Source organism: Macaca mulatta, chromosome X, assembly GCF_049350105.2.
Source record: "Macaca mulatta isolate MMU2019108-1 chromosome X, T2T-MMU8v2.0, whole genome shotgun sequence".
NCBI classification, from domain to species: Eukaryota; Metazoa; Chordata; class Mammalia; order Primates; family Cercopithecidae; genus Macaca; species Macaca mulatta.
Genome location: NC_133426.1, coordinates 31,797,478 through 31,822,740, shown reverse-complemented (window position 1 = coordinate 31,822,740; position 25,263 = coordinate 31,797,478). Strand labels below are relative to the sequence as shown.

The 25,263-nt window shown below is 36.3% G+C and overlaps 1 protein-coding gene across 10 annotated transcripts in view; it reads left to right on the top strand.

Moving 5' to 3' along the window:
* DMD (dystrophin) overlaps nt 1-25,263 on the top strand; it is a 2,157,177-nt gene that overhangs the window by 1,339,159 nt on the left and 792,755 nt on the right. The gene's annotated exons all lie outside the window — the stretch shown is intronic.

Sequence of the window (25,263 nt, the reverse complement as noted above, 5' to 3'; positions counted from 1 at the left end):
CCTGTAATCCCAGCTACTTGGGAGGCTGAGGCAGGAGAATCATTTGAACCCAGGAGGTGGAGATTGCAGTGAGAGGAGATCATGCCACTGCACTCCAGCCTGGGCAACAGAGTGAGACTCTGTCTCAAACAAAACAAAAAAAGGAAAAAAGAAAGATGTTGACATTAACATGTTCAAGTCTTTAGGCTGAAACTAGAATGCAATATGATTAAATAATCATTTCTATTTTGGGTGAAGTATGAGTTTTCTTAAAGATACTCCTTTCCAGCTTCTCAGTTCACATGTGGTTAATTCCCAGCGTGGCTTCAAATAGTCTAATGGTTTGTATAACGAGTGCCACCATTCTATGTTCTCATTCTCCATGCCTCATCTCAGTCCTGGAAAGATCACTAAACTTGCAGTTCATAACTCAGTCTAGACCCAGGTTCACCACTCACTAATTCATAACTATAGGCCACTTATTTAAATCTCTTAGTGCCTCTAGTTCCTCATTTGTCCAACAATGATGCATAATGAAGCATGTTTGCTCATCTCCCAGGGTCTAGTGAGGAACTAAAAACACAATATATACTATCATACTTTATTATGAGGAGTTAAATTGTGGTTACTATTACAAAGTAGGTTACCATAAAATTCTAATAGCAGTGGTAAAGGGAAAAGGTCCGTGTGCTATCACGTAGAGCAGAACTTCTCAAACTTTAATGTACAGCAGGCCTTTGAATAATGTCTTTTCATTTAACATCACTGTGTTATAATACTGGCAAGGAAAAGAATTGTATCTCAGCTGGGGGGACACTGTCTATGTGGGGTTTTCTCATGTCTCTGTGGGTTTCCTTCTAGTACTCTGGTTTCCTCACACATCCCAAACTGTGCGTGTTAGGGGAAGTGGTGTGTCTACATTGTCCCTCTGTGAGTGTTTATGTTTCTGTGACTGTGCCCTGTGATAGAATGGCATCCCTGCCAGGGTTGGCTCCTGTCTGGTGCTCTGAGTTGCCAGGATGGGCTCTGGCCTCCCAAGTCCCTGAACTGGAATATGTGGCTTGGAAAATGAGTGACTGAATTAATATAAATTACTGTGAAATAAAAATTCATATAGTATTCAATAATCATAAAGATGCGTGACAATAATTGATGCTCTACAAAATTGCTCAGGGAGCTGCCATATTGATTATTGTTTGTTTTTGAACTTCGTGGTGAGAGAAGGCAATTCTGGCAGTTTTTGCTTTGCAAACATTTATTCCTTGAATGAGCCACTGCCACTACAACCACTATCACTCACTGATTCACCAAAAACTGGGTAAATAATTTTCCTCCTGGTTTTTATTAATTTTTCTAAAGTGGATGTATATCTCACATTTATTTCTGAGGTTAATATTAGAAGTGCTTGGGGTCTTTATTTAGATGGTTGGTCATGTTTTGTGAACACAGGTATGCAGTAGGAACTTAATTCTTGTTTATCATTTAGCCTATGGTAAGATTGGTTTCATTACATGTCATTTTGCCTAAGTCACAGTTTCCAGGAATCTGTCAACAACATTAATTGATGACTTACTGAAACAAGAATCACGTTGGGATCTTGTTAAAATCAGGTTACTGATTCAATGGCTCTTGCATAGGACCTGAGGTTCTGCATTCCCCACTAATTTCAAGATGCTGATTCCCTAGTCCCTTTGCTCTACATCTTAAATGGTAGGGATGTAGAGAGTGGCTATCAAGAGTCTGTGTAGGAGTTGACCACCAATCCCATTCATTGGAATGCATAGAGTGTATTCTCAGATACTGGAAAGGCCTTTGCTAAAAGATTTTTTTCTCTTGGTATTTATGAAGCACATTCATCCAACCACAGAAGATACATATCAGCTTTGACAGAAAATATGAACACATTCAAATGATTTATACCTTTGAAACATAGATTGTTATGGGGTTCATAACCCAAGTATGACTTTGCCACAGATCCACTCAATTTCCTTCCTCTTTCTCTGCAATATATTGTATATTGCAAGAAGCTCACCTCCACTCACCTTATTCCTCAGGCTTTCTTCTCAACTATCTTCTATATAGATTTAACCAGTGGGAGGCGTTGGCAGGAGATTGGAGAGCAGGAGAAGGGGAGATTTCAGAGTATTTCTTTTTTTTTTTTTTAATTTTTTATTATTATACTTTAAGTTCTAGGGTACATGTGCATAACGTGCAGGTTTGTTACATACATATACTTGTGCCATGTTGCTGTGCTGCACCCATCAACTCGTCAGCACCCATCAACTGGTCATTTACATCAGGTATAACTCCCAGTGCAATCCCTCCCCCCTCACCCCTCCCCATGATAGGCCCCGGTGTGTGATGTTCCCCTTCCCGAGTCCAAGTGATCTCATTGTTCAGTTCCCACCTATGAGTGAGAACATGCGGTGTTTGGTTTTCTGTTCTTGTGATAGTTTGCTAAGAATGATGGTTTCCAGCTGCATCCATGTCCCTACAAAGGACATAAACTCATCCTTTTTTATGGCTGTATAGTATTCCATGGTGTATATGTGCCACATTTTCTTAATCCAGTCTGTCACTGATGGACATTTGGGTTGATTCCAAGTCTTTGCTATTGTGAATAGTGCCGCAATAAACATACGTGTGCATGTGTCTTTATAGCAGCATGATTTATAATCCTTTGGGTATATACCCAGTAATGGGATGGCTGGGTTGTATGGTACATCTAGTTCTAGATCCTTGAGGAATTGCCATACTGTTTTCCATAATGGTTGAACTAGTTTACAATCCCACCAATAGTGTAAAAGTGTTCCTATTTCTCCACATCCTCTCCAGCACCTGTTGTTTCCTGACTTTTTAATGATCGCCATTCTAACTGGTGTGAGATGGTATCTCATTGTGGTTTTGATTTGGATTTCTCTGATGGCCAGTGATGATGAGCATTTTTTCATGTGTCTGTTGGCTGTATGCATGTCTTCTTTTGAGAAATGTCTGTTCATATCCTTTGCCCACTTTTTGATGGGGTTGTTTGTTTTTTTTTTTTTGTAAATTTGTTTGAATTCTTTGTAGGTTCTGGATATTAGCCCTTTGTCAGATGAGTAGATTGCAAAGATTTTCTCCCATTCTGTAGGTTGCCTGTTCAGTCTGATGGTAGTTTCTTTTGCTGTGCAGAAGCTCTTTAGTTTAATTAGATCCCATTTGTCAATTTTGGCTTTTGCTGCCATTGCTTTTGGTGTTTTAGACATGAAGTCTTTTCCCATGCCTATGTCCTGAATGGTACTACCTAGGTTTTCCTCTAGGGTTTTTATGGTATTAGGTCTAACATTTAAGTCTCTAATCCATCTTGAATTAATTTTCGTATAAGGAGTAAGGAAAGGATCCATTTTCAGCTTTTTACTTATGGCTAGCCAATTTTCCCAGCACCATTTATTAAATAGGGAATCCTTTCCCCATTTCTTGTTTCTCTCAGGTTTGTCAAAGATCAGATGGCTGTAGATGTGTGGTATTATTTCTGAGGCTTCTGTTCTGTTCCATTGGTCTATATCTCTGTTTTGGTACCAGTACCATGCTGTTTTGGTTACTGTAGCCTTGTAGTATAGTTTGAAGTCAGGTAGCGTGATGCCTCCAGCTTTGTTCTTTTGACTTAGGATTGTCTTGGAGATGCGGGCTCTTTTTTGGTTCCATATGAACTTTAAAGCAGTTTTTTCCAATTCTGTGAAGAAACTCATTGGTAGCTTGATGGGGATGGCATTGAATCTATAAATAACCTTGGGCAGTATGGCCATTTTCACGATATTGATTCTTCCTATCCATGAGCATGGTATGTTCTTCCATTTGTTTGTGTCCCCTTTTATTTCACTGAGCAATGGTTTGTAGTTCTCCTTGAAGAGGTCCTTTACATCCCTTGTAAGTTGGATTCCTAGGTATTTTATTCTCTTTGAAGCAATTGTGAATGGAAGTTCATTCATGATTTGGCTCTCTGTTTGTCTGTTACTGGTGTATAAGAATGCTTGTGATTTTTGCACATTAATTTTGTATCCTTAGACTTTGCTGAATGGGCAAAAACTGGAAAAATTCCCTTTGAAAACTGGCACAAGACAGGGATGCCCTCTCTCACCACTCCTATTCAACATAGTGTTGGAAGTTCTGGCTAGGGCAATCAGGCAAAAGAAAGAAATCAAGGGTATTCAGTTAGGAAAAGAAGAAGTCAAATTGTCCCTCTTTGCAGATGACATGATTGTATATTTAGAAAATCCCATTGTCTCAGCCCAAAATCTCCTTAAGCTGATAAGCGATTTCAGAGTATTTCTTTCCCTCCTTCACTGCTTTGGGCAAGAGCTGATATGGAGTAAGTAGCCAAAAAATATTAGCTATTATTAGGTCTTCTAATAATGATCTTCTAAAACCACTTTTTCAGTGGTTACCCCCATTGATTTGCCATGAATATCTCTTCAGACATCTTTGCAAAGAATTGAGCCTGACTTTAGATACTCATTCAAAATCAAAATCAGTAATTTTAGGATTGAGGACTCTGGTATTATTTAAGAACTCTTAACTGTACCAAGCCTCACTCCCATTTCTGGCTTTCCCCATATATAAGTTATGTAATAACTACAATATTGTAAAATTTGCAATAGTGTTATGTAACAAATCACCCTAAAACTTATTGACTTAAAATTATCAACATTTATAATTGCACACAGTCTATGGGATCCCGTGAGCTGCTGTGTTATTCTGGCTCACTCATACATTTTCAGTCAGCTAATGGGTGAGCTAGGGACTGGCTTATCTAGGATAAGCTCAGCTAAGATGACTCACCTCTGCTCCATATGGTCTCTCATCATTCAGCAAGCTCTCTTGGGCTTGTTCTCATGCAAGAAACAGGATTCTAATAGAAAAGCAAACAAGGCTTCTTGGAGCTTAAGCTTGGAACTGGCTCACTCATTTCTAACACATTCTTTTAACCAAAGCAAATCACAAGGCAGGCCCATATTCAAGGATTAGGGAAATAGGTTACAACTCCTGATGGTAGCAACTTTAAAAGTCACATTGCAAAAAGATGTGCATACAGAGAGGTCATCAGTGCAATCTACCACACCTTGCAATCTATTAAGTTTCTCACCCCTCTCACAAGTAAGGTATTCTATTAAGATGCATTCCTCTGTATTCAGGTTTCTAATCAACTAGTCCTGACTCTCATGTAATATTAACACAGTATCAATATTCTCAAAAGCCAGTAGTCTAGAGGGTCACAAAGATCCTCAAAGATACTTTGTGCAAAATCCTAGGAGGATAAAAACAGAGTACATTGGTTTATGTATACATTCAGTATTTATTAAGTGTTGACAGTATGGTATTATGTTAAGGAATGAGGATAGAGTTATGAACAAGACAGACACTTGTCTTTATGGATCTAACATTTGGAGGGGGAAAAACATTAAAATGGATTATATCATTACAAATGCAGCTGTTCTCATTGTCTTTTTAGATTTCTCGGGTTGTCGAGTGAGCTACTATAATAAAAATACCTCAAGTTTCAATGTTTCAAACAATATAGATACATGTATCTTTCCCACATTAAGTCCAGCCTAGGTACATAGTCTCTTCTCTAAAAAGGAACACAGGCTAGCAAGGCGGCTATACTATTCTCAATGTAATGCTGCATTTAAAAATCTTCATGATGGTGCCACAAATATCTATGCATTCTTTTTCTTATCAAGAGAACATACACTGCCTTCCCAAGACAGACCAGTCAAATCTCATTGACTTACTGCATCCAGCTAAAAGCCCATTGTCTGTGGATGATGCCCTGTCTTCTCTATCAGATCCAGATACGGTTCCTCATGGTCCAGTGACCTATAAAGTGAAAGTTACACTATCTGCTCCTACCACAACCAATTCTCTCTTTTTAAAATTTTTTTAAAATTTTGTGGGTACATAGTAGGTGTATATACTTATGGGGTACTTGAGATGTTTTGCTATAGGACATCATGGAGAATGAGGCATCTATCCCCTCCAGCATTGATCTTTTGTGTTACAAACAATCCAATTATACTCTTATTTATTTTTAAATGTACAATTACATTATTTTGATGATAGTCTCCCTTTTGTGCTATCAAATACCGGATATTATTCATTTTTTCTAACTATTTTTTGTACCCATTAACCATCCCACTGCCCCCTCCCCCTCTATCCTTCCCAGCCTCTGGTAACCACCTTTCTACTCTCTGTCTCCATGAGTTCCATTGTTTTGATTTTTAGAGACTGCAAATAAGTGAGAACATGAGATGTTTTTTCTGTGCTTGGCTTATTTTGCTTAAGATAATGACCTCGATTTCCATCGGTGCTGTTGCAAATGACAGGATCTCAATCTTTTTTATGGCAGAATAGTATTCCATTTGTGTATATGTGCCACATTTTCTTTATCCATTCATTTGTTGATGGACACCTAAATTTTTTCCAAACCTTGGCTATTGTGAATAGAGCTGTAATAAACATGGGAATGCAGATATTTCTTCAATATACTGATTTCCTTTATTTGGGTATATACTCAGCAGTGGGATTGCTGGATCATAGGGAAGCTCTATTTTTGGATTTTTTGAGGAACCTCCAAACTGTTCTCTATAGTGGTTGTACTAATTTATATTCCTACAAACAGTGTACAAAGTTTTCCTTTTTTCCACATTCTCTCCAGCACAGGCGCAAAGACAGCAGTAAGTGCTGGACCACCTATGCAAGACCTAGACTATAAATCCAGAACTTCTCTCCCTCTCCACGCCCCCATACCCACCACTCCATTCCGAGTTTTCAAATGTAAGCTAAGATAAATGATTTAATAAAGCTTTTTGAAGTCAGGGATGAGAAAAATAGTTGCTTTTTACATAATCCCACCATCAAAGCAATAATTGCTTAGTTCAAATTGTGGTGATGCAAACAAGGAAAACGAGAGAGCATAAAACAGGGGGATCTGACGCAGTCCAGAAGTCGAGGGAATGGTTGTTTTTAGATAATTATTAGAGAAGATACTGTGATTTGGTTTGAAGGCAGAGCTCACTGAAGTTCTCTAGTTCTGGATATACCTATCGAAAAATTCTTACCCAAACAAATGTCTCAGCGATAAGAGCAGCCTTTCCCCAAATGCCTAAGTTTTTTGTTTTGTTTTGTTTTGTTTTTCAAAATCTTTCTCTGGAATGGAGGCTGACCTTGTCGTTGACTTATTCTTCACCACAAGTAAGAGTCATATTAATCTTGAAACAGACAGAGAGGCCACTGCCTCCACTGATAATTTGCATAATTTTTTTTCTACAATTTGGTGCTAATTAAAATGTGAAAGGGGTAGTGATGATATCGGTAAATGTAATAAGGTTATTCTTTGTTCCTGAGAGAAAAGATAATGTCACCAGAAAGGGTTGTCTGTATATTCACATAAGAGCAGGAAACAGGAAGCGAGACAGAGTAAGGTAAGATAGCATACTAGTGTATCACATAGTCTGGTATAGCCAGTGTAGAATATTTATTTCAAAAAACAAATAAAAATAAAGTTCTGCTTTGCTTTGAGAGTGGTTTTTTTTTTTTTTTTTTTAAATCCTGTATAGTTAGATCGACATGTTGCTACTCTGCCTGGTTCAAATTTTGATTTCACTCTGTTCCAGTTATATATGCTATGCAACAAACCACCCTAAAAGTTACTGGCTTAAAATAAGATAGTTTTACGATTTCTCATAATTCTGAGAGTTGACTATGATATTCATGTGCTTCACCTGATATCAACCAAGACACTGGGAAAGCTGGAAAGTCCAAAATGGCCTCACTCACAAGACTGGCATTTGGTGCTGACTACCAACTGGGAACTCAGCTAAAGCTATTGGCCATGAGCCTCAGTTTGTTTCCATTCAGTCTTCTCCATGTGTCTCCTTTGGCTTCCACACAGCTTGGTGGTTGAGCTCTGTGAAGAAGCCTTCCAAAAGAACAAGCACCAATCATCAAAGATTTATCAAGCTTCTGTTTGTATCACACTTGCTAATATCCCACTGGCCAAAGCCAGGCATATGGCCAAGTTCAGAATCAAAATGAGAAGAGATTACACAAAGACATGAATTCCAGGAGGTGTGGTTAATTGTGGGGCTGCCAAATAATCACCTTCCACAAATTCCTTACTAGCTGTATCATCTCTCTGTGGTCTCAATTTTCTCACCTGGAAACAGGAACAAAAATGGCCCTATAAAAATGGACTAAGATATATTAGGTTGGTGCAAAAGTAATTGTAGTTTGGGACCATGAATTTTAAATCACGATAACTAGGCTCAAACTCATCTTTATTAATCAAAGTAGGAGCCATTACAATCAACACGTTTTTGCCAAGAAGAAATAAGTGTGTTTATTCCTGTATCGTAAAAATACGTGCTTTGGGATTCAATGAACCCTTGGAAAGCATTTTCTGCATCCTGCTAGTTGTGGAAGCATTATCCCTATAAAAAGTTGTCAAGATGCTTGAAGAAGTGGTAGTCAGTTGGTGAGAGGTCAGGTAAATATGGCAGATGAAGCAAAACTTCGTAGCTCAATTCATTCAACTTGTGAAGCATTGGTTGTGTGACATGCGGTTGGACATTGTCATGGAGAAGAATTGGGCCCTTTCTGTTGACCAACGCTGGCTGCAGGCATGGCAGTTTTTGATGTATCTCATCAATTTACTGAGCATACTTCTCAAATGTCGTGGTTTTACTGGGATTCAGAAAGCTGTAGTGGGTTAGGTCAGCAGTAGACCAGTGATCAGTGACCATGACCTTCTTTTGGTACAAGTTCGGCTTTGGGAAGTGCTTTGGAGCTTCTTCTCAGTCCAACCACTGAACTGGGCATCGCCAGTTGTCATATAAAATCCACTTTTATGTTGCACGTTACGATCTGATCAAGAAATGGTTTGTTGTTGGCGTAGAGTAAGAAAAGATGCACTTCCAAACAATCATTTTTTTATTTTCGCTCAGCTTATAAGGCACCCACTTATCGAGTTTTTTGACCTTTCCAATTTGTTTCAAATGCTAAACGACTGTGAAATGGTTGACATTGAGTTCTTCGGCAACTTCTCATGTAGTTGTAAGAGGATCAGCTTCGATGATTGCGTTCAATCGGTCATTGTCAACTTCTGTGCCCCGCATCTTCAAGACTCTCATCTCTTTTGAAAACCTTCTTGAACCACCGCTGCACTGTGCATTTGTTAGCAGTAACTGGGCCAAATGTGTTTTTGACATTGTGAGTTGTCTCTGCTTCCTTACAATCCATTCTGAACTCAAATAAGAAAATCGCTCGAATTTGCTTTTTGTCTAACATCATTTCCATAGTCTAAAATAAACATAAAATAAACAATAAGTAATAAGTCATTAGCAAAAAACATAAAGCAAGAAATGCTCATTAAAATGATGTATAACATAAATACATTTATTTGAGAATTTCAATATCAAACGGCAAGTTCCATGAATGTGAAAACCGCACTTACTTTTGTAGTCACCTAATAACACATTTAAGAAGCTTAAAACTGTGCTCAGCACATGGTAAGACACCAGCAAGTATTAGTTACCATTATTTTTTAGTAGTTTTCCTACAGAGCTGTAAATAAAATAAAATACTTTCCAAACATTGATAAAAACTATAAAGCAGTAATACATTATAAGCTTCTATCCTAGTCTGCCTTCCCCTCAGGGCTTTAAAATGTGTCATTTCTGTAAATGTTACCTCTGACATGAAAGCACCAACACAATGTTCAGCAATTCCCAGTGATTGTGACAAGAGCCTCACTCTCCCTCTTTCTTTTTCTCTTCCTGTCTTGCTCTCCCTTTTCCCTATTCTTTCACTCACTTTGATAAGGCGAATTGCCAAGTAGTCACAAAATCCTAGACAAACAAGTCTGTACCTATGTGGGCGATGCTGTGGATTTAGAAAGGGAAACAGTTCCTTGATAAATTTCTCCTGTAGTCCTGAGTTTCCAACCCCTATGTCATTCAACTCTAGAAATCTTCTGGTATTTTCTCCCACTGGTCATTTTCACTCAGACTGCCATCACAAGGAGACTACCCAATGGTCTTTCCATTTGTCTGTTTTCTTCCTTGCCTCTCATTCCCTGCCTGGTCCACCTAGAAAGTCTGCCTTTTTTCCTTCTCTCTTACACCACTAATCTCTAAATCTGACTTCTCCTTTCTAATCCCGTAGAGCCTGCCTTGTCACCTCCAAAGAAGGTCCATCTTGGCCTCCTGTTATCCTCAGCCCACAGCAATATTTCACTTACAACCTTCATTAGTTTCTACCTCAGGTGTGTCAGGCATTTAGTTTGTGCCAATATTTTATTTCTTTTTATATCTATACCAAGACTGCACTAGACTGTCCAAGTAGAAATTTAACCGATTCCTGTTTTGTAGTCCTTCCCACTCCTTAGGAGAGTTAAAGATTCCTGAGCGTGTTAGGTAATGATAGTTAACATTTATTAATAACTTACTGTGTGTCAGCTATATTCTAAGTGGTTTACACTGTTAGAAGTAGAATAACCTAAGACTGCTAAACAGCAGTCTAGAACAAAGCTGAATTCCTTGCTTACCTTGCAAGGGGGAATGTGGTACATACTAAAGGATTAATAAATGTTCACTATTAAATTGATTGATTGTAGTGGTGGTGGCAGTGGTGGTGATTTTTAAAGTGTGGGTCAAATTTGTTTTCCCACAAATCCACATCCATGTATTTAAGAAAAGATAGAAATTTCATTCTATCTTTTTGTGTGCCTTTGAGAGGACACCCCTGGCACCAAACTCCCAGGCAAATGCCACCATCTGTATGATTTTCCTTCATTTGCCACCGTAGGCACAGCAGGTACTACTAGGTTAACCTTTTCTTTCGCAAGCCTTCTCTCAAAATAGTAAACACTTTAGCTGTTGGAAAGCTGTAATCTCAAACTGCAAATTTAAAAATCTCTCTCTGGAGTTCAAAAAATAGAAATACAAAATAAAAATCTCTCTCTTCTAGAACATAATGTTTGAACTGTTACATATTATTCACACTATTTCACATTATGGCATTATGAAATATGGTTATAGGTATTAAAAAATGAAAGAAAACTGTTATTTGTTAACACTAACCGAAAGATTTTTATGATACTCAAGTAAAATGATAGAATGAATTATTTTTAAAATGCATGAATCTTCACCTTCTGTGAAGTGTCATGGAGGATTAGTCCTAACTGATATGCCTATAAGTAACTGACTTAATGCATATATTGGTTCTCTTAATGCTGGAAGTGACAGAAAACTGGTCTCAAACTGATTTAAACAATGAATATGATCAAGGTTCCAGTTTGTTTTTGTTTTTTTCCACATTTCTCTGGGTTCTATTTTTCTGTGTTGACCTAACAGCTTCATCTGACTTCCCTCTTGGTGACAAAAATGGCCTGAAGCAGTTTCAGAACCCACATCTGCAAACTTACTTTTGATGAAAATCATCTCTTTAGGGACCTTCTTTCCCAAAGCATCCAGGAAAGATTGCTCTGAAACTGATTGGCCTGAATTAGGTCACATGCTCATTCCTGTGCTAAATCACACCTCACTTCTACAGCTAAATGTCACTAAATCTCAACCAAACTCTACAGCTGCACCACAACAAAGGTAGAGAAGTAGGTACAAAGTTCCTCAAAGGAAAGTAAGGGTGAAAGATGATTGATTGATAAACAGACAGGTAGACAGAATAGATAGATGAATTAGGAAAAGATAACCAACTAATATCTGTCACATTGCTTTGACTTGATTTTTTAGTCGATTAATGAAACCGAATAGTGATTTTGACATTACAATACTTTCCAAATGTATGCAGGTTGTAGAGATCATTTAAGGAAAAAATATGTTAAGTGTTGTAGCAGATAGTTTTGGTGCCTCACCCATATCCCTTTAGCACTTACCATTTTTATACATGCTGCTTAATTTCCAACTTCCTGTACTTGCTTCTCTTTGCTTGGGGCTATCTCTGCTCATTCTTGGGAGAGAGCAGAAATGTAGCCATTATGCCCCTGTAAAGCAGTGGCTGATACATCAATACCCTGTCCCCCTTGCCGTTCAGATCTAATAACTCCAAGCTTAATTTCCTACATATATGTATATATATATATATATATATATATATATATATATATGTACATACACACACACACACACACTTTAAGTTCTAGGGTGCATGTGCACAACGTGCAGGTTTGTTACATAGGTATACACGTGCCATGTTGGTTTGCTGCACCCATTAACTCATTGTTTACATTAGGTATTTCTCCTAAAGCTATCCCTCACCTACCCCCCAACCCCACCACAGGCCCTGGTGTGTGATGTTCACTGTGCTGTTTCCAAGTGTTCTCATTGTTCAATTCCCACCTATGAGTGAGAACATGCGGTATTTGGTTTTCGGTCCTTGTGACAGTTTGCTCAGAATGATGGTTTCCAGCTTCATCCATGTCCCTGCAAAGGACATGAACTCATCTTTTTTATGGTTGCATAGTATTCCATGGTATATATGTACCACATTTTCTTTAATCCAGTCTATCATTGATGGACATTTGGGTTGGTTCCAAGTCTTTGCTATTGTGAATAGTGTCGGAATAAACATACATGTGCATGTGTCTTTATAGCAGCATGATTTATAATCCTTTGGGTATATACCCCATAATGGGATCACTGGGTCAAATGCTATTTCTAGTTCTAGATCCTTGAGGAATTGCCACACACAATGGTTGAACTAGTTTACACTCCCACCAACAGTGTAAAAGCGTTCCTATTTCTCCACATCCTCTCCAGCATCTGTTGTTTCCTGACTTTTAAATGATCGCCATTCTAACTGGTGTGAGATGGTATCTCATTGTGGTTTTGATTTGTGTTTCTCTGATGGCCAGTGGTGATGAGCATTTTTTCATGTGTCTGTGGGCTGCATAAATGTCTTCTTTTGAGAAGTGTCTGTTCATATCCTTTGCCCACTTTTTGATGAGGTTGTTTGACTTTTTCCTTGTAAATTTATTTACGTTCTCTGTAGATTCTGGATATTAGCCCTTTGTCAGATGGGTAGATTGCAAAAAATTCCTCCCATTCTGTAGGTTGCCTGTTCACTCTGATGGTAGTTTCTTTTGCTGTGCAGAAGCTCTTTAGTTTAATTAGATCTCATTTGTCTATTTTGGCTTTTTTTTGCCATTGATTTTGGTGTTGTAGTCATGTAGTCCTTGCCCATGCCTATGTCCTGAACGGTATTGCCTAGATTTTCTTCTAGGTTTTTTATGGTTTCAGATCTAACATTTAAGTCTTTAATCCATCTTGAATTAATTTTTGTATAAGGTGTAAGGAAGGGATCCAGTTTCAGCTTTCTACTTATGGCTAGCCAGTTTGCCCAGCACCATTTATTAAATAGGGAATCCTTTCCCCATTTCTTGTTTTTTTCAGGTTTGTCAAAGATCAGATGGTTGTAGATGTGTGGTATTATTTCTGAGGCTTCTGTTCTGTCCCATTGGTCTATATCTCTGTTTTGGTACTAGTACCGTGCTGTTTTGGTTACTGTGGCCTTAATTTCCTACATCTTCTTTTAGGGATAACAAGAAGTATTAAGATTCAGTTGTTCACATTGGTGACTTGCATGATAATATACCCTTTATTGATAATCTTCCTTGTTTCACTTTTCACCCTGTTGGTGTGTCCTGGGATCATATCCCAAAACTACTTGAGCTCAAATTTTTATTTCTGGGTTTGCTTCTGCAGAGACCCAAATCAAGACAGTTGGTTTTAATACTCAGGTACTTACAAGGAGACCATGGACATCAATTGAATCAGAATTCCATGGCATAGCTTTTCAAATTTATATCACAATAAGTTGAAAAGATGTTGATTCTTCCTTCTACAATATTTTCTGTTTCTGTATGTCTTACATTCTGGTGTCTCAAAACATGGCCACAACCAGGGAAGGAATTGAAATTTGGAGTAAATGTCCTGTTTTAGTAGGTCTACATTTAAAACATGGACCTGAAATTGAGATTATAAACAAAAGTAGATGTGAGTATAAAGTAGAAAGTGAAGTTGGAGGGGGAAATTGTTTGGATTTACTGTAACCAATGGAGCTGCTTAGTCTAGTCGAGGAATTTCAGTCATTTCTGTGGAGACTAGATGACTGATGTTATACCAGGATACCTCTGGAAAATTCACTGTGCAGTTTTACTAAATTTGGATGAGAATATGTTCACTCAATGTTATGATGTCAATAATAGAATGGACATTGCCTTTAAAGACAATTTTAAATTAAATATCTCACATATTCCTACTCATTTATCAAGGGCTATGTCATTCATGGCAATATAAGATAGTTCTTTTCACTCTCAAAATATTCCAGATGCAGAAACTTTCCAATATTTGCTGTAGATGAAAGTGTACAATTTCACAATTCAATGAGAAAAAAAGAATTAGGAAAAATATTTTTCAGAAAGTTCATTTAGTATCATCTACAAGACCTGGTATGAGACTTAGTTGGTGTTGTATGGAATGGAATATATCAGTCTATTCTCACACTGCTAATAAAGACATACCTGAGACTGGGTGATTTATAAAGGAAAGAGATTTAATTGACTCACAGTTCAGCATGGCTGGGGAGGCCTCAGGAAACTTACAGTCATGCCAGATGAGAAAGCAAACACATTCTTCTTCACATGGCAGCAGGAAGGAGAACAATGAGCAAAAGAGGGAAAAGCCCCTTATAAAACCATCAGACCTCGTGATAACTCACTATCACGAGAGCAGCATGAGGGTAACTGCCCCTGTGATTCAATTATCTCCACCTGATCTCTCCCAGGACATGTGGGGATTATGGGAACAACAATTTAAGATGAGGTTTTGGTAGGGACACAGCCAAACCATATCATAGAGTTTCGAATCTGAAAAAAAAAAAAAAGAAGCTAATTTAGTTTCAGAAAGCTAAGATTTTATGAAACATTTAAAAATTCACTTTATAATTTTTCATGCATTTTGAAGCCTTTACCCTTTAAATGGAAATGGAATATAACTATTATTTGACATTTCCAAATTGTGCATTCATCAACAATTTTCAGAATTCCAACATGTCTTCATCAACTCTATATTACATGTTAGTACACTACATCTCAATTTTCAAACTAAAATTTTTTACTTTTTCCTCACACTTTCATCTCACCCTTTCAAAATGTGTTAATCCCCTTTGCTCTTTTCCCCATCTCGTCTCTTGTTGCCTTTCACCCCCTCTTCCTTTTTTAATTTCTGTTCTCTTCTACCTGAAATCTTCGTCTTCATCTTTTGCTACCAATTATGTTCTTAATTGGTTGAAGTGAGCAAGGTAGGAAATTCTCCACTTTGATTTCATTCTCTTATATGGTTTATTTTTAATATGTTTTAATAAGCAGTTTAACATAAATCTTACTTCCAATTTAACATGCAAAATTTAGAAAATTGGTGAAAAATATGCCTGCTTTTTTACCCCCAAAGAACCAAGTTTAAAATGTTTTGTGATTTTGAGGCATCCTTTTCCCTAAAAGCAAGCTTAACAGATTCTTAGCATTCATCTCTGTGTGAAATTGTAGAAACTTTAAAAAAATTATTTGAAGTAGCAACAACTCAAAGATAAATTGTCTGCTTTAAATGCAAGGTGCTAAAATAAAACTAGAAGATTGACAATATTATTCATCTTTATCACTGTTCTACTTAAAATTTGAAAATTAATGTTGGAAATGTGAGAGAGTGCAGGAAACCTTAATGGTTTTATAATTTCACCTGAATATATATTTGATTTCTTCTTTCTGACTTTGAAACTTTAAAATTAGCGACTATTTTTCAGTAACTTGTTAAAATATGGTCCGTTCTTATATTTGCAGTATTCTTATACTGAGAACCCTACAACTTCATCATCATTTAATTTTTATGTTATTATATTTGTTTCTTAAAAAGATTATAACATTATGTATTAGTTATCTATTGCTGTATAGCAATTACTTCAAAGATAGTGACTTAAAACTACGTATATATATCTTTAGAATATCAGGATACATATGGGTCAGAAGTCTAGGCACAGATTATCCAGATTCTTTGCTTCAGAGTCTCTCACAAAGACTGCACACTAGGTGTTGACCAGGACTAGGGTCTTATTTGAAAGTTTGACTTGGAAGGACCTGCTTCCAAACTCACCTGTTGTTGATAAGTTTCAGTTCCATATGGGTTATTGGACTGTAGTCTTCCTTTTCTTGTTGGCTGAGGGCCACGTTTAGTTCCTCCTGTCTCTAACATGGCAATTTGCCTCATCAAAACCAGTGAAAGAAAGTGGGGGAGAGGGGGAAGAGAGAGAGAGAGAGAAGGAGAAAGAAATAAATTGCTAGCAAGACTAAAGTCCCAATCTTATGTAACCTAATTGGAGAAGTGATATCTTTTTGTCTTTGACATATTCTGTTTGTCAGAAGCAAGTCAAAAGTCTTGACCACTCTCAAGGGGAGGAAATTATTAAAAGACTCAAATACTAGGAGACAGAGATCACTGAGTGCCATTTTAGAGTCTGCCCACCACAGATTATTTCCCTTCACCTATTGGCATTTGAAAATGCAGCTAATACTCTAGGATTCTCCAAACCTAATTTTTGTATTGGTGTAAGCATTATTTTTATAATTAGAAAAGTATTTATCATAATCTGTTACGTGTAGTAATATACTATATTAAGAAATTGAATTCCTTCATATTTCAAAAAGTACCTGGGGTTGGGGGACAGCTATGTTGTCATAAACCTTAATACATACATGATTGGAATGGATTTTGAAATATTTTTCTCTAAGAGACAGTATAAGCCTGAAACCACTGAGACTCCCAAATACAGATGATTCATATTTATTTAGTTTTAATGCAAAATTTCCCATGCTGATTTAAACTCTCAGATTTTCATATATGGTGTTTTGTTTTTTATATAATGAATGTCTATAAAATTCCTATTATTTTTTTCAAAAGTATTATGGCAAATATTTCCTAGTAAAATCTAAAGATATCCTTGAAATAATTTTATGCTCTCATTTATGTTAAGAGCTCAATATTAAAGTAATGTTTTTTTCTTATTTCCTAGTAACTAAAATTCTTACTATATTCATGAAGAGCTCTGCCTCTATTAAAAAGCTTTTATTGCAAACAGAAATGTCAAAATACAACAAAGGTAGAGGTATGATTTTTCATCTGTAATGTAATTTTAAGTATACATTTTATTGCATAAGCAGAGATTTATACCAACATTTGCTTTCAGTATTCACAGAATAATTTTCATATGTATTTTTAAAAATAACGAAATGGCTGCTTTGGTGTGGGGATAGTATGGTACCGTATTTATTGTGAAAATGATTCTTATATTTCATCTTTTTCAGATGGTGAGTTCAGTATGTTTAACATTGCTGGTTTTATAATATTGCAAATATTCTTGAGAGGAAAAAATAATAAGGGACTGATAAGAATAATTCATATTTGTTCAAAGTTTAATCTGTTTTTTATTTGAACAAAAACTTGGACAAAATATCCAACTTTCCTTTGAGATCAGTGCTCTTCAATGCGGTAACCACAGCCTACCATATGAGCATTTGAAATATGGCTAGTCCCCACTGAAATGTGCTGTAAGTATAAAACGCTCAGCAAATTACAAGACCTAAGTATGAAAAAAATAAAATATCTCATCGGTACTTTTTATATTGAGTACAGGTTGAAGTGACAAAAATTTGGCTATATTAAGTTAAAATACGACATTAAAATTAATTTGACCTGTTTATTACTTTTTTAATGTGTAGAAAATTTTAAATTACATGTATCACTCTCATTATAACTTTATTGGACATCATTGTTCTAGATAAACAACGGCAATGTTGAAAGGTGTCATAATGGGGACAATTGTCTCTGTGAAGAAGAAATTAGATTAACCCTACAATATGTATTAGCCCCAGAGTTGCTTAGAATTGACTTACTCGCTTTATTGAAAATAGGTTTTCATGTAAAATCTCTGCCTGATGTAGCCAACCATGATTCAATGAGCAAACAAAAATCTTAAAGGGGAAAAATCATTTTTTGAATCTATTTCACATAACCAGTATCAAAAAGAAAAACATAAATCCACAACTAGGATTATACGGGATGTAATTCTTGGATTTCTTTTGGTCTTATAATGCTTTATACCTAGAAGATGTTCAACAAATTATTATTGAATGATTGTAGTTTAACCATCAGTTACATTTTGCAGCAATACATTTATTAGTAGCAAAATCTGAGTGTTTACTAATTTTCATCACCTAATCAGCAAATTAGTACTGTTCTTATATTGCTATGCCTACGCTCACCTCACTGGTTTAATCAGCAGTGGCATCAGCTGCACCATCATCTGCTAAATTTTTCAGAATTTTATGATTTATAAACCACTATATATTGCACAGTTTCCTATACATTAGCTCATTTGAGTCACAGAAGTTATAGGAGGTGGATCTTGTCTTTCTTTGCTCAGAAAAAGAAATCCAGGTTCAGCAAGGTTAACTGACCTTGTTTAAGATCAGCATGTTGCTAGGTGACGGAAGGTGTTCACTTCTCACTGAACTTTGCATATCAAAAGAGATTTAAAGACTTAACCTTGGCCAGGCACAGTGGCTCAAGCCTGTAATCCCAGCACTTTGGGAGGCCGAGACGGGCGGATCACGAGGTCAGGAGATCAAGACCATCCTGGCTAACACGGTGAAACCCCGTCTCTACTAAAAAATACAAAAAACTAGCCGGGCGAGGTGGCGGGCGCCTGTAGTCCCAGCTACTCGGGAGGCTGAGGCAGGAGAATGGCGTAAACCCAGGAGGCGGAGCTTGCAGTGAGCTGAGATCCGGCCACTGCGCTCCAGCCTGGGTGACAGAGCGAGACTCGGTCTCAAAAAAAAAAAAAAAAAGATTAACCTTGGAGAGCAGGAGTTATGGTTGCCCGTCTTAATGATCACCAATTTGATACTAAGGCTTTGCAGTTGGTTGGTTGGTTGTTGTTGATTGACAGAAGTATTAGTCTTCAGAATGAATTAATTCATTAAAGAAATAAAACATTGGGTTCATTCATTCCATAAATAATTGGACATTTATTATGTATATGATATCAGCCTAAGTGGATACTTAAAAGGAATAGAGATTACTATAGTTAATAGCAATGTATTGTATTCTTGCAAGTGGCCAAGAGAATACATTTTAAACATTCTCACCATAAAAAATGATAAGAATGGGAGGTAATGCATATGTTAATTATCTCAATTTAGCCATTCCACAGTGTATGCATATTTCAAAACATTATGTTGTACACAATAAATATATACAATTTTATGTGTTAATTTAAAAATAAATAAATTAGAAAAAGTAAAAATCACTAGGATCATGGAAATAAAAATGTTTACATTTATGTGAATGTTAGTAATATAATAGAGGGCATATCCAAAATATAGTATCATATTAATAAGATTTTGTATGATTCTTATAGACTACAAAATAATAAAGGAATAGAATGTTTTTAAATAAAAAATAGAAATTGCAGTGAAGTGGAAGAGAGAGTAATCATAAACCCTTCATAATCCTTCCTTTGCCTTGTAATATAGCTTGGAAGGTAATTATGTGGAAAGTTGAAATTGCAACAAAGAATGGTTAATACAGGAGTTGCCCAAGGATAAACAATTATTTTCTCAAAAAACTATAGTAGAAGCAAAATGGCCTTGGACCACAGTGATAAAGAAGGCCCTCATGTAGACATTGTTCTATTCTGAAGTAGAATTTGCAGTACTCAAGAGAAGAGGAAAGATTATTATAGGTTGAGAGACTGTAAACAAAATATTATGGTAGGATTACTCCTGAATAGAGTACGGTGATTGTGTTTGAAATTGAAAAGGTATGTTTGGGCAAGAGTTTGAAAACCTTTAGCCACCATGCCAAGGGAGCTCAAATCCTTATCTCTGAGTAAGGGCAGTGGTTGTCGTTAATGATCCTTGAGCACAATTCTGTCCCATTAAAGACAGTGGATTCAACTGCTTCTAGCATTAGTCCATATGAGGGAGTAAAGTGATTCAATACACTATTTTCCCCCAGTAAATGGTTCATAAAGGAAGGCTTTGGCTCCGCCTTGTTTGTCTCCATAGGAGAATATATCAGAATCTCTAGAGGAGCAAGGGTAGGGTAACCTTTCCCTACATGCACATACAACAAATACTGACAATCCACTCACAGGGGAGGGACTGATTTTTAAGAATTAAGTTTTGTTTTAGAAGACTCAGTCTGATGGCAACGCAGGGGTTGAATTATAGCAGGTAGAGACTGGTCTACAAACTGGTTTGAGATGTATTTTTTTTTTCCAGTGGCCCAGTTAATAAGGACTTGGACAAACTTCTTGCTCTGGGAATGTGAAAGGCCAGGCTGGAAGTAAGAGGTTAGGAAGTTCCAAACTATCCCACATTTTCCTTTCTTCTGAGCCCTCCAAACTGTACCAGACTCTGCATGTTAAACATTTCCAAAGTCGCTTCCACATTTTCGGATATCTTTTCAGCAGTGCCCCACTCTACTGGTACCAAATTACTTTATTAGTCCATTTTCACACTGCTGATAAAGACATACCCGAGACTGGGCAATTTACAAAAGAAAGAGGTTTAATGGACTTACAGTTCCGCTTGGCTGGGGAGGCCTCACAATCATGGCAGAAGGCAAGGAGGAACAAGGCACATCTTACGTGAATGGTAGCAGTCAAAGAGAGAGCTTTTGGAGGGAAACTCTGCTTTTCAAAACCATCAGATCTCATGAAACTTATTCACAATCACTAGAACAGCACAGGAAAGACCTGCTCCCATGATTCAATTACTTCCCACTGGGTCCCTCCCATAACACATGGGAATTCAACGTGAGATTTGGGTGGAGACACAGCCAAACCATATCAATGATGCCAAATAAAAGAAGACTGTGGAGTAAATTACACATGGAGAACAGGAAGAGGAACTAGGAAATATAGATACTGTGACAATTAACTCTGTTCTACAAAAGAAGAAATGGGCTTAAAGTGGTTACCCCCTAAAACTAAAATCCAAAAGCACCTAAGTCATAAAGCACACTGTTACACCAAGTCCTTCCAACTCTTAACTTATTTGTTTTACTACACTACACTTGACTTGAGTTTTAGACTTAGTAAATCTGAGGTAAATGTAGATTGAGAATGAGAACAAAATGTTAAAAAGAAAGCAGTCTCATTTTCTTACTACTAATAGGCACTGCAGTTTTTTTGGACTCTAGCAGGGATGTTTGTACCACTGGGATCTAAGCATCTGTTTCCAAATTATAAAAATTAGGCTGAGCTATCATGACTCCATTATAAACTTATGGAATTAGATTCCTTGGTATGGAGCTTGGATATACATATTAAAACAAAATAAAACAAAAACTCCTACCAAATTGATTCTTCTGTGTGCTCTAGTTAAGACTATTATGGTTAAGAAAATAAATACTTGCTGTATGGAATGTTTATCGTCATATTTTAAATTAATAAAAAATAATTTTGCTGGCCTTCCCACCTTCCAACTCCTAGAGACAACAAATTCAGGTTTGAAAATCAGTCATATTAAATAATTATATTGATATTTACCCTTTGTTTTTATGTTATTACTTTCTTCAATTTTCACACATATTTGTTCATCAATTGGTTATGATGGACTTCACTTTTTTTCAGTCTTACAAATGAGATTCCTCCCTCCAAAAATCAATTGGCATCTGCTGACTTAGTTTATTCTAATATGAAGACACAGAAAATGAATACGGCCAAAAACAGTTAAAAAAAAAAAAAAAAAAGCCTGTTTTTCAAAAGACTAGATTGTCAGTTGAAGCAGAAAATTATATTCAGTGTATTGGATTTATGCATTGTTTTAGCCTTCTCCAACCAATTTAGAAATGCATTTTCTTATGAAATTGAGATTATTACAAATCCTGTGCTAAGCAGCTGAAATAATATGCCTATGCCAAGGTCATATCTTAAAAGTTTGGAGGAGAGCACTGCAATTGAATATAAGTTTATAAATGTATTCCACAAACTTTTCTGATATATTTTAATAATTCTTACGTTTTACCTATATTGTCTTCGTTTTCACTTTACCTTTGACAGTGTTTCATACATATTCATTGTTTGAAAGAAATTAAGCAGACAGTATTCTAAAGTCAATATTGAGTCTGCTAATGAAAATGGTTAAGTTAATTAACTAAATGGCAACCTTCACTGAACTTATTCAAAGCTATTTCCCCTCATGATGTGTTTTCCTGAAGAAATGATGCATAAAAATTAAACCCCTGTTGTTCTCTATTCTTCTGTATCAGCCTCTAAATTGTCACTTTACATGTTACAACCTGTTGCATGATGATTAATTGTGACAATTTAATGGCAGCAGGTAAAGGATAAAACCCTAAGGAATTACTCAAACCATCATTCCTCAAGAAAAGAAATTTTAAAATGTGGTTCTATCAGAAATTTGGCTAATTATTTTTACATTTTAAATCAAAAACTGAACTACTTTTAATGTACCAGTTATAAATCAGATAAAATCATATTTTATTTTTGTCTTTTTTTTGTTTTTGCATCTGTGAGAAATAATGGAGTCTTCAAAGTAAAAGAAAAGAAAAACATTCATTTTGCAATGCCTATACCAAATTAGTTATTTTAGGATACTGAATGAAATGGTTTTCTATACTCAATAAAGGTAAAAGACTAAGCAGAGATATATCTGGTTTTGTGAAACTTGAAGCACATTCTAATTTGGCAGTTTTCTTTAAGTCAAAGAATATAACAGGACAAATATAAAATTAGGTATGAACATGATTATATAAAGAAAGGAAATACCAAATTATACATTTTTTAAAAGATGACAGATACTACATACATCGTAAAACTGAAAAAATAAGCAGAATGTTTTCTTAATAATAAACTGTCTCTGCAATACTAGAATATACTGTGTCTGAAATACTTTTTCCTATCTTTCTGGATGCATCCTCTTTTAGCACCTCTTCATGTGAGAGAATCAAAAGATAATTTACTCTTTCCTCCAGCATTGTTAATTAAAATTTGACTTCTATAATTGATAGTTTAGAAAAGTTTCTTTTACATTTTCAACTTATTATTGGTGATGTCACATAAATTATTACAATTTATTGTCCAATTTAGGAAGATCCTACCAAGTTTCTTTCACATATGAACTGTAAAATTTAAGATCATTCAAGTTATCTTGTGCAATAACTAATAAATATTTTTCTTTTAGTCATACTAAACCCTGATGCTGGGGATCACCCAAACTTTATCAGGAAAAGAAGTAGCTTGCAAATAAATCAAGGACCTTTTATCTTTACTTTTTGGAAGAAATGGAAAAGGATAAAGTGTTAGTTTAAATACACTCAAGAACAGAATGTAAGACAAGATATTGGAAGCAGAGAAGTTCATCCTCAAATGTAAGAGTTAAAGAATAGGTATATACCCAGTAATGGGATGGCTGGGTCATATGGTACATCTAGTTCTAGATCCTTGAGGAATTGCCATACTGTTTTCCATAATGGTTGAACTAGTTTACAATCCCAACAACAGTGTAAAAGTGTTCCTATTTCTCCACATCCTCTCCAGCACCTGTTGTTTCCTGAATCATGCTGCTATAAAGACATATGCACACGTATGTTTATTGCAGCACTATTCACAATAGCAAAGACTTGGAATCAACCCAAATGTCCATCAGTGACAGATTGGATTAAGAAAATGTGGCACATATACACCATGGAATACTATGCAGCCATAAAAAAGGATGAGTTTGTGTCCTTTGTAGGGACATGGATGCAGCTGGAAACCATCATTCTTAGCAAACTATCACAAGAACAGAAAACCAAACACCGCATGTTCTCACTCATAGGTGGGAACTGAACAATGAGATCACTTGGACTCGGGAAGGGGAACATCACACACCGGGGCCTATCATGGGGAGGGGGGAAGGGGGAGGGATTGCATTGGGAGTTATACCTGATGTAAAGGACGAGTTGATGGGTGCAGCACAGCAACATGGCACAAGTATACATATGTAACAAACCTGCACATTATGCACATGTACCCTAGAACTTAAAGTATAATAATAATTAAATAAATAAATAAATAAATAATAAATAAAAAAGAATAGGGTTAGTGAAACAGGAAAGGGGAAATCCAATGAAAATTATGCCCTGCTTTAGAGAATCTCCTAAGCATAGAGATATTGGCACTGTGCAAATGAAATAACTGTCACATGTCAGCCATGTCAGGGGTGATTCCAGCCACTGAGTATCTACTGCAGATTAGATATTTGGAAAGCAGAATAAGCTCTGTTCGTGCCATTTACTGGGGCTTGGCTACTTAATGGTTTCCAGTCCCCCTTTCACTCTAATCCTTCTAAAGTCAACTTTGTATAAACTCTTTTCAAAAGTGTTTATCCCTATAGAATAAGTTCAAAACTCCATGTCATGGCACACAAAACCCTTCAAATCGTATTCAGCTGCTATTGTTTTCTTCCACATTCCAGTCATAACTAGGATCCCAAGAATTAGCAAATAAAAATATGAAACATCCAGAATTCTAAGCCTACGTCCCAAATACTACAAAAAAAAAACACTGAAAAGTATTAATTGCTTATACAAAATCCAAATGTAAATGGTAACCTGTATTTTATAAGGCAACCCTGGTGATAAGATCGCTTTCTTCTTCCTCACACACTGTCAAGCTTGAGCCAACAGAGTACCTTTTAATGGGCTGCCCAGAATAGCTTTTGATAGTTTAACCATTAATCAACACAAAATTCAAATGAGATATTCTCTGTGAAATCATCCTTCTCTCCTGCCTCCTGTCTCTCCATTCTTTCTCCAGGAGACAGAGGCCCTCCAGACTCCATGCCTTTGTAGTGTATTGTGTCTGTCTTTATTAGAGTATTCATCACTTGGTAATTGAATTCCGTGTTTAAATACATTTTTTTTCTTCCAGAATAAGTGCTCACGGAAGGGAGGGATAATTTGCCTATCATACTGCCTGGCATATAAAGGGCACTAAATAATTTTTCTTTTAACCATTAACCAACTAACCAATTCAACAGTTTTTTAAATGGGTGAAACCAGCTTTTACAATTTTTTAAATTCATGCTTCACCTGTAAAAATATATAGATGAATTGCAATCTGGAACTCTCAGTAATTTATATAAAAGTGATGAAAAAGACCAGGGCTTCA